The sequence below is a fragment of the Dermochelys coriacea genome, chromosome 6, assembly GCF_009764565.3.
Source record: "Dermochelys coriacea isolate rDerCor1 chromosome 6, rDerCor1.pri.v4, whole genome shotgun sequence".
Lineage (NCBI taxonomy): Eukaryota > Metazoa > Chordata > Testudines > Dermochelyidae > Dermochelys > Dermochelys coriacea.
Genome location: NC_050073.1, coordinates 16550242 through 16562570, shown reverse-complemented (window position 1 = coordinate 16562570; position 12329 = coordinate 16550242). Strand labels below are relative to the sequence as shown.

At 44.8% G+C, this 12329-nt stretch overlaps 1 protein-coding gene across 8 annotated transcripts in view; it reads right to left on the bottom strand.

Moving 5' to 3' along the window:
- Positions 1–12329, bottom strand: part of RASSF7 (Ras association domain family member 7) — a 130574-nt gene that overhangs the window by 23498 nt on the left and 94747 nt on the right. Inside the window, exon 1 of one of the 8 annotated variants that reach the window (XM_043516776.1) lies at positions 11060–11165. The exons of 6 other annotated variants lie outside the window; for them this stretch is intronic. The gene's annotated coding sequence lies outside the window, so the exon portion shown is untranslated. Of the gene's footprint in view, positions 1–8847; positions 8867–11059; positions 11166–12329 lie in introns of those variants that run through there. One more of the 8 variants, XM_043516778.1, reaches the window with a different exon arrangement.

Sequence of the window (12329 nt, the reverse complement as noted above, 5' to 3'; positions counted from 1 at the left end):
GAAGGACCACCCCAGGAATAGCTCTTCCCTACAGGATTTCAATACTTCCCCAAGCCATCAAGGGCTGAAGTATATGATCATGGAATTTAAAAAAAAAAAACAAATAAAACCCACCTTGAAAAATACTTGGTTTGAGTTTTGGACAAGGAAGGGATAATGGAAGGAAAGGACACTTTAAAGTTATTAATTTGTATTACAGTAACCCTTAGGAACCCAATGAAGAACATAAGAATGGCCATAGAGGGTCACAATGCCAGATGCCCTAGAGGTAATGAGCAGAACAGGTAATCATCAAGTGATCCCCTGTTGCATATTCCCAGCTTCTGGCAAACAGAGGGTAGGGACACCATCCTGGCCAATAGCCAGTGATGGACCTATCGTCCATGAACTTATCTATTTCTTTCTTTAACCCTGTTATAGTCTTGGCCTTCACAACATCCTGTGGCAAAGAGTTCCACAGGATCAATATCCCATTGGGCTAAGAATCATACAGATATGACATAACTATGTTAGCCAAAGCAACTAGAGAAACTAATTCATGGAGACAATCATATTGTACACAACAGTAAAGTAGTTCTGTTACAGACCCCCTTGTCTCCCCAAAAATTTACATCTGCCTGGGAACAGCTAGTTTTAAAACACTCCATGATGAATTCCAGCTGTTCTAACATGGCGTGAGTGACCAGCATAGATGGGGCTGGGTTAGAGATGGGCACAAACTGCTGATTTTAGATCAAGATAGGACCTTTTGGCAGGACTGGACAGGGGTTTCACAGTTTGGACTCATCTCTAGCCTAGAAGAGTCTCTGATCTCCATTTAACCCCCTTCCACAGCAGCCAGAGTACAGACCGAGTTACTACTGGAAACTAGTTCAGGTTTCCTGCCCAGCATACACAGAACCCAGAACAAGATGGCATCTCAGTGTCTGGCTGGGTAGTGGCTGCTAAATTTTCTCTGGCAATTAGATTTCCAGCCAGAAGTGTTTTCTCCCATGAGGCTGGCTCAATGCAGCGATAATGCCCAAGTATTTCTGCTGAGAGCATGGGTTCTTGTGGGTTAGCTGAATTTATTTCTTTTCTTTTTTTTTTTTTCAATTACTCCAATGAGTTGGCAACAACTCACTGGGGATTTTCCAGGCAATAACTGAAGCAGGAAAAGCAGCTCTCAGTCATTCTCCCCGCCCCAGCTGTGGAGTGTAAAGGTGACGGGGTAGGTATTTTCAAAAATGTTTTGTTTACTCCCAGTTACCTTTATCTGGGAGGAAATAAAAGACCTTTACAAAACAGCATAAGCCATTAAAAGGTTTCCAAGATGTACCAGAGGAATGTGCTGAAGAAAACTCAGAGCTCATATTGCCTTTGACAAACTCATCATTGTAGAGGGTCTTTGTCAGAGTCCCCCACCAAGTTTATCAGCATTCGAGTGAAACTCTCAACTTAATGTTTTACAGTGAGACACTGGGAGGCCATGTCTATACTCGGAAAAAACGTACCAAATTAGAACTACCACCTTTCCAGTACCCTGACCCCAGATTAGAAGAGAAGGGTACTGGGACTCCTGCACCCGTAAGTTGCAAGATCTCCCCATCCTTACCATCTAGCCACAAAGAACGGAGTCCCGTCACAACCTCCTGAAAGCTGTTGTGAAGGCCAGGCTGAGAACCGGTGTGTTAATGCACACGTTCTACTTAGCACGAGGTTGCCCTTACAGTGGACAAGGACAGTTGCGTTGAAGGGCATATTAGTTGGTCCTGGTTAACCCTAGAGTCTGATTTGACAGGATCCAATTAGCAATAGCAAGTTTGCATCTTTATGTATATCACAAGGAAGGAAATACACAATTTAAATACTGGGGATCACCCAGCGACCATGAAGACCTGAACAGAATGGTTAGCCACAGACACTGCATACAGTCTGTTCCTCACTTTAAGCGAGGTCTCTCTTTCACACATTCGTTTAGTCCGAGGTCGGAGGCGTCTCCATTTCAGTTTCACCTTAGACACGTTCTAGAGTTGGCCTACTTGGGTTTGAAGTCTCTCTCATGGACTCTAGTTTGTGTGTGATCATTGGTTCTTTATGCGGTAAGCTCGGTCTTGGTTTTGCACATTCTGCAGTAGTGCCATGGTCTGCTAACATGAAGACTACTGCGGGGATCGATAGCTACCTAGCTGGCTATAGTTTTTCACCTTCTTTCTAGTAGGGCAGTATACATCACGCTCACTAATTTTTGATAAATTGGCTATTGTAGATCCCTGCAGCCAAGCACCTGGAACAATCCTAAGACTTAAAATGACCTGCCAAGGATTTTAAATATTTGGGCTTGTGCCCTTTATCATGTACAAAGGCAGGCCTGAAAGCTCATAGATTCATAGATACTAAGGTCAGAATGGATCATTCTGATCTAGTCCGACCTCCTGCACAATGCAGGCCACAGAATCTCACCCACCCACTCCTATGAAAAACCTCACCTATGTCTGAGCTATTGAAGTCCTTAAATCGTGGTTTAAAGACTTAAAGGAGCAGAGAATCCTCCCTCAAGTGACCCATGCTACAAAGGAAGGCGAAAAACCTCCAGAGCCTCTTCCAATCTGCCCTGGAAGAGGATTCCTTCCCAACCCCAAATATGGCGATCAGCTAAACCCTGAGCATATGGGCAAGATTCACCAGCCAGATACTACAGAAAATTCTTTCCTGGGTAACTCAGATCCCATCCATCTAATATCCCATCTCAGGGGATTAGTCCTATTTACCCTAAATATTTAAAGATCAAGTAATTACCAAAATCACATTATTCCATCATACCATCTCCTCCATAAACTTATCGAGTAGAATCTTAAAGCCAGATGGATCTTTTGCCCCCACTGCTTCCCTTGGAAGGCTATTCCAAAACTTCACTCCTGTGATGGTTAGAAACCTTCATCTAATTTCAAGTCTAAACTTCCTGGTTTATACCCATTTGTTCTTGTGTCCACATTGGTGCTGAGCTTAAATAATTCCTCTCCCTCTCCGGTATTTATCCCTCTGATATATTTAGAGAGAGCAATCATATCTCCCCTCAACCTTCTTTTAGTTAGGCTAAACAAGCCAAGCTCCTTAAGTCTCCTTTCATAAGACAAGTTTTCCATTCCTCGGATCATCCTAGTAGCCCTTCTCTGTACCTGCTCCAGTTTGAATTCATCCTTTTTAAACATGGGAGACGAGAACTGCACACAGTACTCCAGGTGAGGTCTCACCAGTGCCTTGTACAACAATACTAAAACCTCCTTATCCCTACTGGAAATGCCTCTCCTGATGCATCCCAAAGCCGCATTAGCTTTTTTCACAGCCATATCACATTGGCAGCTCATAGTCATCCTATAATCAACCAATACTCCAAGGTCCTTCTCCTCTTCCATTACTTCTAATTGATGCATCCCCAGCTTATAACTAAAATTCTTGTTATTAATCCCTAAATGCATAACCTTACACTTCTCACTATTAAATTTCATCCTATTACTATTACTCCAGTTTACAAGGTCATCCAGATCCTCCTGTATAATATCCCGATCCTTCTCCAAATTGGCAATACCTCCCAGCTTTGTATCATCTGCAAACTTTATTAGCACACTCCCACTTCTTGTGCCAAGGTCAGTAATAAAAAGATTAAATAAGATTAGTCCCAAAACTGATCCCTGAGGAACTCCACTGGCAACCTCCCTCCAGCCTGACAGTTCGCCTTTCAGTAGGACCCGTTGTAGTCTCCCCTTTAACCAATTCCTTATCCACCTTTTGATGTTCATATTGATCCCCATCTTTTCCAATTTAACTAATAATTCCCCATGTGGCACGGTATCAAATGCCTTACTGAAATCTAGGTAAATTAGATCCACTGCGTTTCCTTTATCTAAAAAATCTGTTACTTTCTCAAAGAAGGAGATCAAGTTGGTTTGGCACGATCTACCTTTTGTAAAACCATGTTGTATTTTGTCCCATTTACCATTGACTTCAATGTCCTTAACTAATTTCTCCTTCAAAATTTTTTCCAGGACCTTGCATACTACAGATGTCAAACTAACTGGCCTGTAGTTACCCGGATCACTTTTTTTTCCCCTTTCTTAAAAATAGGAACTATATTAGCAATTCTCCAATCATTCGGTACAACTCCTGAGTTTACAGATTCATTAAAAATTCTTGCTAATGGGCTTGCAATTTCAGGTGCCAATTCCTTTAATATTCTTGGATGAAGATTATCTGAGCCCCCCTATTTAGTCCCATTAAGCTGTCTGAGTTTCGCTTCTACCTCAGATATGGCAATATCTGCCTCCATATCCTCATTCCCATTTGTCATGCTACCATTATCCCTAAGATCCTCTTTAGCCTTATTAAAGACTGAGGCAAAGTATTTGTTTAGATATTGGGCCATGCCTAGATTATCTTTAACCTCCTCTCCATCCTCAGCGTTGAGCAGCCCCACTTCTTCTTTCTTAGTTTTCTTCTTATTTATATGGCTATAGAACCTTTACTATTGGTTTTAATTCCCTTTGCAAGGTCCAACTCTACTCGACTTTTAGCCTCTCTCACTTTATCCCTACATATTCTGACCTCAATAAGGTAGCTTTCCTTGCTGATCCCTCCCATCTTCCACTCCCTGTATGCTTTCTGCTTCTTCTTAATCACCTCTCTAAGATGCTTGCTCATCCAGCTTGGTGTACAACTCCTGCCTATGAATTTTTTCCCCTTTCTTGGGATACAGGCTTCCGTTAGCTTCTGCAACTTTGATTTAAAGTAATCCCAGGCCTCCTCTACCTTTAGATTAAAAAATTCTTCAGTCCAATCCACTTCCCTAACTAATTTCCTTAATTTTTGAAAGTCAGCCCTTTTGAAATCAAAAACTCTAGTTGCAGATTTATTTTTGTTAATCCTTCCGTTCAGTTTGAACTGAATTAGCTCATGATCACTTGAACCAAGATTATCCCCTACAACCATTTCTTCTATGAGGTCCTCACTACTCACCAACACCAAATCTAAAATGGCATCCCCTCTAGTCGGTTCAGCAACTACTTGATGAAGGAATCCATCAGCTATCACATCTAGGAAAATCTGAGCCCTATTATTATTACTAGCACTGGTCCTCCAGTCTAAATCTGGGAAGTTAAAGTCTCCCATGATCACGCAATTTCCATTAGTATTTACTTTATTAAAAACATTAAAAAGGGCTCTATCCATATCCAAATTAGATCCCGGAGGTCTATAGCACACCCCAAGCGCTATTGTAGGAGAGGCTTTACTAGTTATCTTCCCCAATGTAATTTTTGTCCAGACGGACTCTGTCTTATCCATTGAAAGAAAAGGAGTACTTGTGGCACCTTAGAGACTAACAAATTTATTAGAGCATAAGCTTTCGTGAGCTACAGCTCACTTCATCACGAAAGCTTATGCTCTAATAAATTTGTTAGTCTCTAAGGTGCCACAAGTACTCCTTTTCTTTCTGCGAATACAGACTAACACGGCTGCTACTCTGAAACCTGTCTTATCCATTGCATCACTTCTTATTTCTTTACATTCTACCTCATCATTGATACACAATGCTACTCCACCACCTTTACCTTTATTTCTGTCTTTCCTAAACAGCACATACCCTTCAATACCTGTAGTCCAGTCATGACTACTATTCCACCATGTTTCTGTTATCCCTATATCATCTGGTTTCACTTCCTGCACCAGTAGCTCTAGTTCCTCCATTTTGTTACCTAGGCTCCCCGCATTGGTGTACAAACATCTTAATTTTTGCTGTTTGGCCTCGCTCACATTTTGTACCCTATTAGGCACAGTCATTCTACAGCCAGTATAACCTATTAGACTGGTATCCACCCTGCCCTCGCTCCTTATATACATTCTCCTACCCACGGCTGTATCCTTTCTTACTTCATCTTATTCCCTCTCAATGCTAAAATCTGGCATGGAGATGACCTGGACATCTCCCAACCATCTCCCCCAGATTCCTAGTTTAAAGCTTTCTTTATCAGTTGTGCCAGCCTCCATCCTAGAAGTCTATTTCCTTCCCTACTCAGATGAAGTCCATCCCGAGAGCACTGTCCTCTGTCCATGAATGCCTCCCAGTGGCCATACATCCCAAAGCCCTCCTTATAGCACCACTGCCTAAGCCATCTGTTGACAGTCATAATCTTGTCACACCTTTGTTGCCCTTCTCTAGGAACAGGCAGGATCCCACTAAAGATCACCTGAGCCTTGATTTCCTTAAGCGTCTTCCCCAGCCTAGCATAGTCTCCCTTAATACTTTCCAGCGAGAATCTAGCCGTATCATTTGTTCCCACATGAAGGATAATTAGGGGATTCTTTCCCGCTCCCTTTAGGATCCTTTTCAACCTCAGGTCTACATCCCGTATCTTAGCACCTGGAAGACAGCACACCCTTCTATTCTCTGGATCAGCTCTAGTTACAGGCCTGTCTATTCTTCTCAATAAAGAGTCCCCGATCACATAGACCTGCCTTTTCCTGGTGACAGTGCTATTCTCCAGTCTCTCCCCGTTCCCTCTGGCTGCAAGTTCTTTCCATTCCTATTTTCCCTTATAATCCTCTTCAACCCATCCTGTATCCTCCTGGGGCTCATATTTGGTGTAGTCTCCCTTGACTCTTCCCCTTTTCCTATAGGACTAGCCTCTCTTCTCTTCTCCCTTACCCTTCCACCTTCAGCGACTACCTGCTGAGCCCCTTCTTCATTTTCCAATTCTGCAAACCTGTTCCTAAGCTCTATTTCTCCTTCACTAGCCTGTCTTTTCCTCTGCCTGGTGCTTTTAGTCAAAGCTGAGTCTTTTAAAGCTTTCTTTACCTGCTTGCGCTTTTTTAAAACCCTAGAAAGTCAGCTCTGGTCTTCCCTGGATTTGCTCAGAGGGCCTATAAATTGCCTTTGAGAATGCACGTGGTGAGCTCTCCTGCATTAACCCAGGAGGCTCTCAGACTGGGGTCTATGGAGAACTGGCTGCTCATATGATGCTGGCGCCGTCTCAGTTCCAGTTCTACAAAAGGCAGCTAAAAATAGTTTCTTAACATGGCTTTTCCACGTGAGCCATCATTTTAGTTGCCACGGGCCTATTATTCAATCAGCAGGAGGGCAAGGTGTCCACAGGATAGTCTTTCTATTAAGACGTGCTGCACACAATGATCGAGTGCATGAGAGGAGGGCTGCATGGAGGGAACTAGATGCGACAGACACTCAGCTTTGGTTAAGAACGCATTTCTAGCCCTTCTAGCATGCAGAAAGCCTTAAAAACAATCCCAACACAAATAGACTATTAGGCCTCAACGGAACAAGCAGCTGAGCTCAATTTAAGAAGCATACCTGGGATGATAATTTGCTGCATTCCTGCAGTGCCTAGCAGCCCCAACTAAGATCAAGATCCTACTGTGCTAGGTGCTGTATATACACTAGTACGGGATAGTCCCTGCTCCAAAGAGCTTACAGTCTAAATAGACAATACATTGTCTGGTGCAAGTGGAAATAGAGGCACAGAGAGGGGAAGTGACTTGCCCAAGGTGATACAGCACGTCAGTGGCACAGCAGGGAATAGAATCCAGTCTCTCAAATCCCAGTACAGTGCCCTATCTGCTGGACCTCCACTGCTTCTGAGATGATTCCTTCCACCCCGACAGGTTTTGGGTCAAATGAGTTTCAAATGAGAATCCCCAGAGTCCGTTTTTTACAGTGATGCAATCAATGGCAAATAGGAAATCAGAAAAAAATGGTTCTGCAGGCTGGCCCAGAAGGGTGGCTCTCTTGATGATGCTAAAGAAATGCAAGTATGTATGCGAGAGAACATTTTTAACAAGCAAGCCACAACATAAATATTTCCATTAGCTAGCGAAAGCCAGGTAGCCATGTTTATTGATCCATAATTCTCAGATCTATCAGAAGGTTCCTTATTTGCACTCCTCACAAGTATGCCTGCAGAGCACAACTCCTTATTGAAAGGAACCCTTTGGAAGCATGGCAGGGCTGGTGAAATTCTAAGGCTTTTGCCAGTTTTTCTCCACAGGTTTCTATGGGACCATGGTCCTAAATTAGGCAATGGATGCTCAACGCCACAGTTTCATATGGAAATAAACACACCATGTCTAAGAGGAGGCAAGTTGCAGATAAATATGATGCTGTAGATCAGCTGTGCCAATGCTACTCTCCACGATGTATTTTCTCCCATAAGGCCCAATCCTGAAGGTGCCAAGTACCTCCTGAAGGGGGCCAACGACCTGTTGCTCACCACCCTCAGCTCCCATTGGCTTCCTCTCTCCGGAGATGGTCCGTGTACAGCCACCACACTGTATTTTTGTGCTGGTAGGCACAGAGATAAAGACTGGGCAGTATTTTCTGAACTGGGCAAGCACAACTTTTCACAGGGAGCAGTTAGTATCACAGCTGCCTTCTTCCCCACGCGAGGCAAGTCAATACACTCCTGTCACAGCTCATTCAGCATGACCGTGGAAACTCGCAGCCCAGTTGCACAAGCACAGCTACTGAGTCACGCTGCTCAGAAGGATTTACAGTCAACACTTAGTCTGTGGCATCTGAGAGCAACCACTCTGATATGATTCCAGCCTCAGTGCTGAGCCATTGCCCTCAAACCTTAATGCAGAGCACAGCATTCAGCCAGTCACCCCAAGGAAAGTCAGACTCATAACAACTAAGGGCTTGTTTCAGTTTGTACCATTTCCCATCCTTGTTACCAAGAAACTAGGTTCATGCTGGGCCATTCTCCCTAGTAACAATCCAGTGGCACAAGAACAAGAAATATGTATTTCCGCTACTAGGAGTGTCTGCAAGAGAATAAGGTTTATGCTAGTTTTTATTCTTACCAATCCCCTATGTTGACTGGCCCTGGCTATGTCATCTCATTCTCACAGGTTTCTGAGGCTGTAATAGTAGCTGGAGTCAGTCTTTGGGTCAGAAGCACTTTTCTAATTTCTTGCTTCCCCCTTCATGCTTTGTTAGACTAAAGAAGACATCCTGTTAGTCTGGATGCAGCGCTAAGTCTGCACTTGTATCCTCCTTGTTTGTCCCCTTTCTTTTGCGGCCAGCCTTGCAGAAACAAAGTTCTAAAAGAGTCACCTGCCACAGCTGCAGTCCAGAGTGTCTTCCATAATTGTGCCCAAGCTGCAGATCCTCTGAGGCACTGCCCAAGTCAGACGTCCACATGCACAAGTGTAACCAGAGCACAGGAAGAGCCACGCTACACCAATGGGTACCGTCTGCTTCCAAGCACAAAGCAAAGCCCTTTCGACAAGAGTGGGTTAGTCACATTGAGAGCAGAACCCAAGAACGTTTTTCAGGAGACACTGACTCATGGGTGACTCAGGACCCACGTGTACCAATCATCCCTGCAATGACGTCGCCACACATACCCTCAGACTTGGCTCCCCACCTGGGCTCACTACCAAAGCTGCTACTTGGACTTGTCAATACCGCCCAAGGCACCATCAGCCCGTGCCAGGTTTTCCCCCACCCAGCCCCAATTTGCATGACTCATGTAGAGGAGAAAGTGGAGTGGCAGGGATGCCAAGTAAACAGACCTGGCAGTATAGGAGTCAAACGATCAGGAGGGAGGAAGAGTACAGGCGAAAGAAGAGAGGCAGAGCAAGAGAGTAAGCCAATAGGGGATGGAAGGCGAGGGTAGACACGGAACGGGGTAAGAGAAGACACATCAGACAGAGAACCCCAAGCTAAATATTAAAGTTCTCAGCTCCATGGAGGAACAGGACTTCGGAGGAAAGGAGGAGAAGGACAAGGATCAATATTTGCCCCACAGAAACCTCAGCGACTACCGATTTCCCTCACGCATAAGGCAATATCATCAACTAGACTGCAAATATGGTCTTCTGCTAGGACTTCTATCCCATCGTGTTATTTCTCAGATGGACAGTGGCGACAGGCTCCCTCCAAACCCACAACGTTGCTTGCACCGTGGCTACACGCCTCATTATCAGCCTTCTGATATCGCTTCAGAAGGCGACGGAGAGCAAGGTCCACAAAATTGCGAGTTTATGTCATTACTCTGGTAGAGAGAACTGGCTTAGTTCCCCCCACCCCCAAGGAGGTCTGCTGTCTTAAAGGGACAGCATTAATTTACGCCACATTGCTTTTTTTATCCTACTATTGATATAACACATAAAACTATAATGGAAAGATTAGAGGAAAAAATACTTCCTTGAATCTTCTGCACTTGGCAATACATCAAATAGCCCATTTCACAGTTTTACTGTTGGTGCAAATCTGAGTCAGTGACAGAGAAGAGAAAAACATTTAAATAAATAGGACATTAACCCCTCCTTCCCCCAAAAAGGCATAGGGATTTGGGGCACGTATAGTACCTCAAGCTACATTTCACTCATTTTTTAAATTGACTATATTTCAAGTGGACAGTGTTCCTTTAATCCATTTGTAATCCTTCCAAAAAAAAAAAAAAAAGCAGCCTGCATTTCAGTGGCGTTTGAAAGTCAACTTGGAGCCATTCTCCCACTGATCGAAAAAGAAATTGAACCTCTGAAATTTGAAGATATAACAGAAGAGACTGAAGAAAAGGCAGACAGATAGATTGTTGTTCAGTTTTCTAACTTTGATAATAAAATTAATCAAGGAATGCAACATTTTCTAAATGGATTGTTCTGTAGCAATGTCAGGTTTGAGGCATCCGAATTTCTTGGAAAGCATTTAACAACTGAATAGACCATCTGGTTGTTACACCCCCTCTTGCTATCAGGTGGAGGAGGGCGATTAGCTCATACATTTGGTCTTCACGGCAAAAACTGGTTCCTTGTTATGTGGCAGTGCCTATCTGACTGTACAATCTAGGTTGAGTCAAGGCACCAGCAGTTTGTACCTTGATGTGGCTAGGCGAGGTCAGCCCTATACCCCTCATCTGCAGTTGACCTTGTCTAGCTACACTGCCTTACAAACTACCTGTGCCTTGTCTCCACTAGGATTTATAGTCTGACAGGTATCGCTGGAAACACACACTCTGTTTTGCAAGGTAGACATTAGCTATCGAAAAAACACAAAAATTAGACTCACTTGCCATTCTTCGATAGGCGATGAGGAAAAGCTGGACGGCACCGCGTTGTGTGTGTACCAGTCTACTTCCAGACACACACAGCTGTTTTCATGTCCTGGTAGCAAAGTTTACTTTGTGCATGTCAGAAAAAAGCATCTAGCCCTACTGCCATTTGCTATAGCCCTATCCAGCTGATTACTTCTGGCAATCATTAACCCACATTCCTCCAGCAGTCTCCCTCCCAGGGCACAAAGGGGGGTGGGGATGGGGGGGGGGGGAAGGAACCAGCTGAACTGGAGCTAATCACAAAGCAGGGTTGTTTTTTAAAATCACTTAAAATAGCTACAGCGACTAATAATTCTCTTCTGTTTATGGCTAACATAAGACTCCTTCCCTCACCCCAGTTAAGACATTCCTGCCCAGTGATTCTCTGCCCTGGCCTATTTCGGTGAGGAAGCAATACCAGCAGGCAGCATGGACACCGAATAGAACAAACTGACCACCCCGAGTCTCCCTAACGACAGAGGCTCGTCTTCTAACTGGAAGTTAAACCTTTGGGGGTTGTGTTGTCTGAAAAAACAAATACATCATCTCTTCTGCCTTCTACACCAGCCACGGACATCTCCTTGAAGCCCCTCTCTGTTCTCTTCCTCATTCTCTTCTCCACTGGTGCCCTCTACAATCGCCCTCAGGTGACCTCATCCACTGTCCTGGTTTTGTACTTGTGCACCAAAAGCTCAAACCTACCTGCCCACCTCTGCCCAAGCTGAGGGCAGATCCTCATGGAGATTCCGCCACTTCCTTGTACAAAACATGGCAAAAACTAAACTCATGGTTCCTCCAACACCCTCTTCCCCATCCCTGTTACCGTCTCCTCTAAAACAGTGTTTTTCAAAGTGCAACCAAGTACTGGGTCGTGGCATGCCAGGCACTGGGTCGCTCTGGTCAGCACCGCCGACCAGGATGTTGAAAGTCCCACTGGTGATGCTTCCCAGCTACCTGTTCAACACCCCATTGTGCCCCAGAAGCGGCCAGCAGCGGGTTCAGCTTCTAGACAGGGGGCCACAGGGCTCCGCACGCTGCCCCTGCCCCGAGCACCGGCTCCGCACTCCTGTTGGCCGGAGCTGGGGGGAGGCGGTGCCTGTGGGCGAAAGCCGCACAGAGCCGCTTGAGTCCCTCCGCATATGAGCCGGACCTGCTGCTGGCTGCTTCAGGCATAGCGCAGTCTGCGGTGCCAGGACAGGCAGGAAGTCTGCTTCTGCACCCCGGCTGCGCCGCTGACCGGGAGCC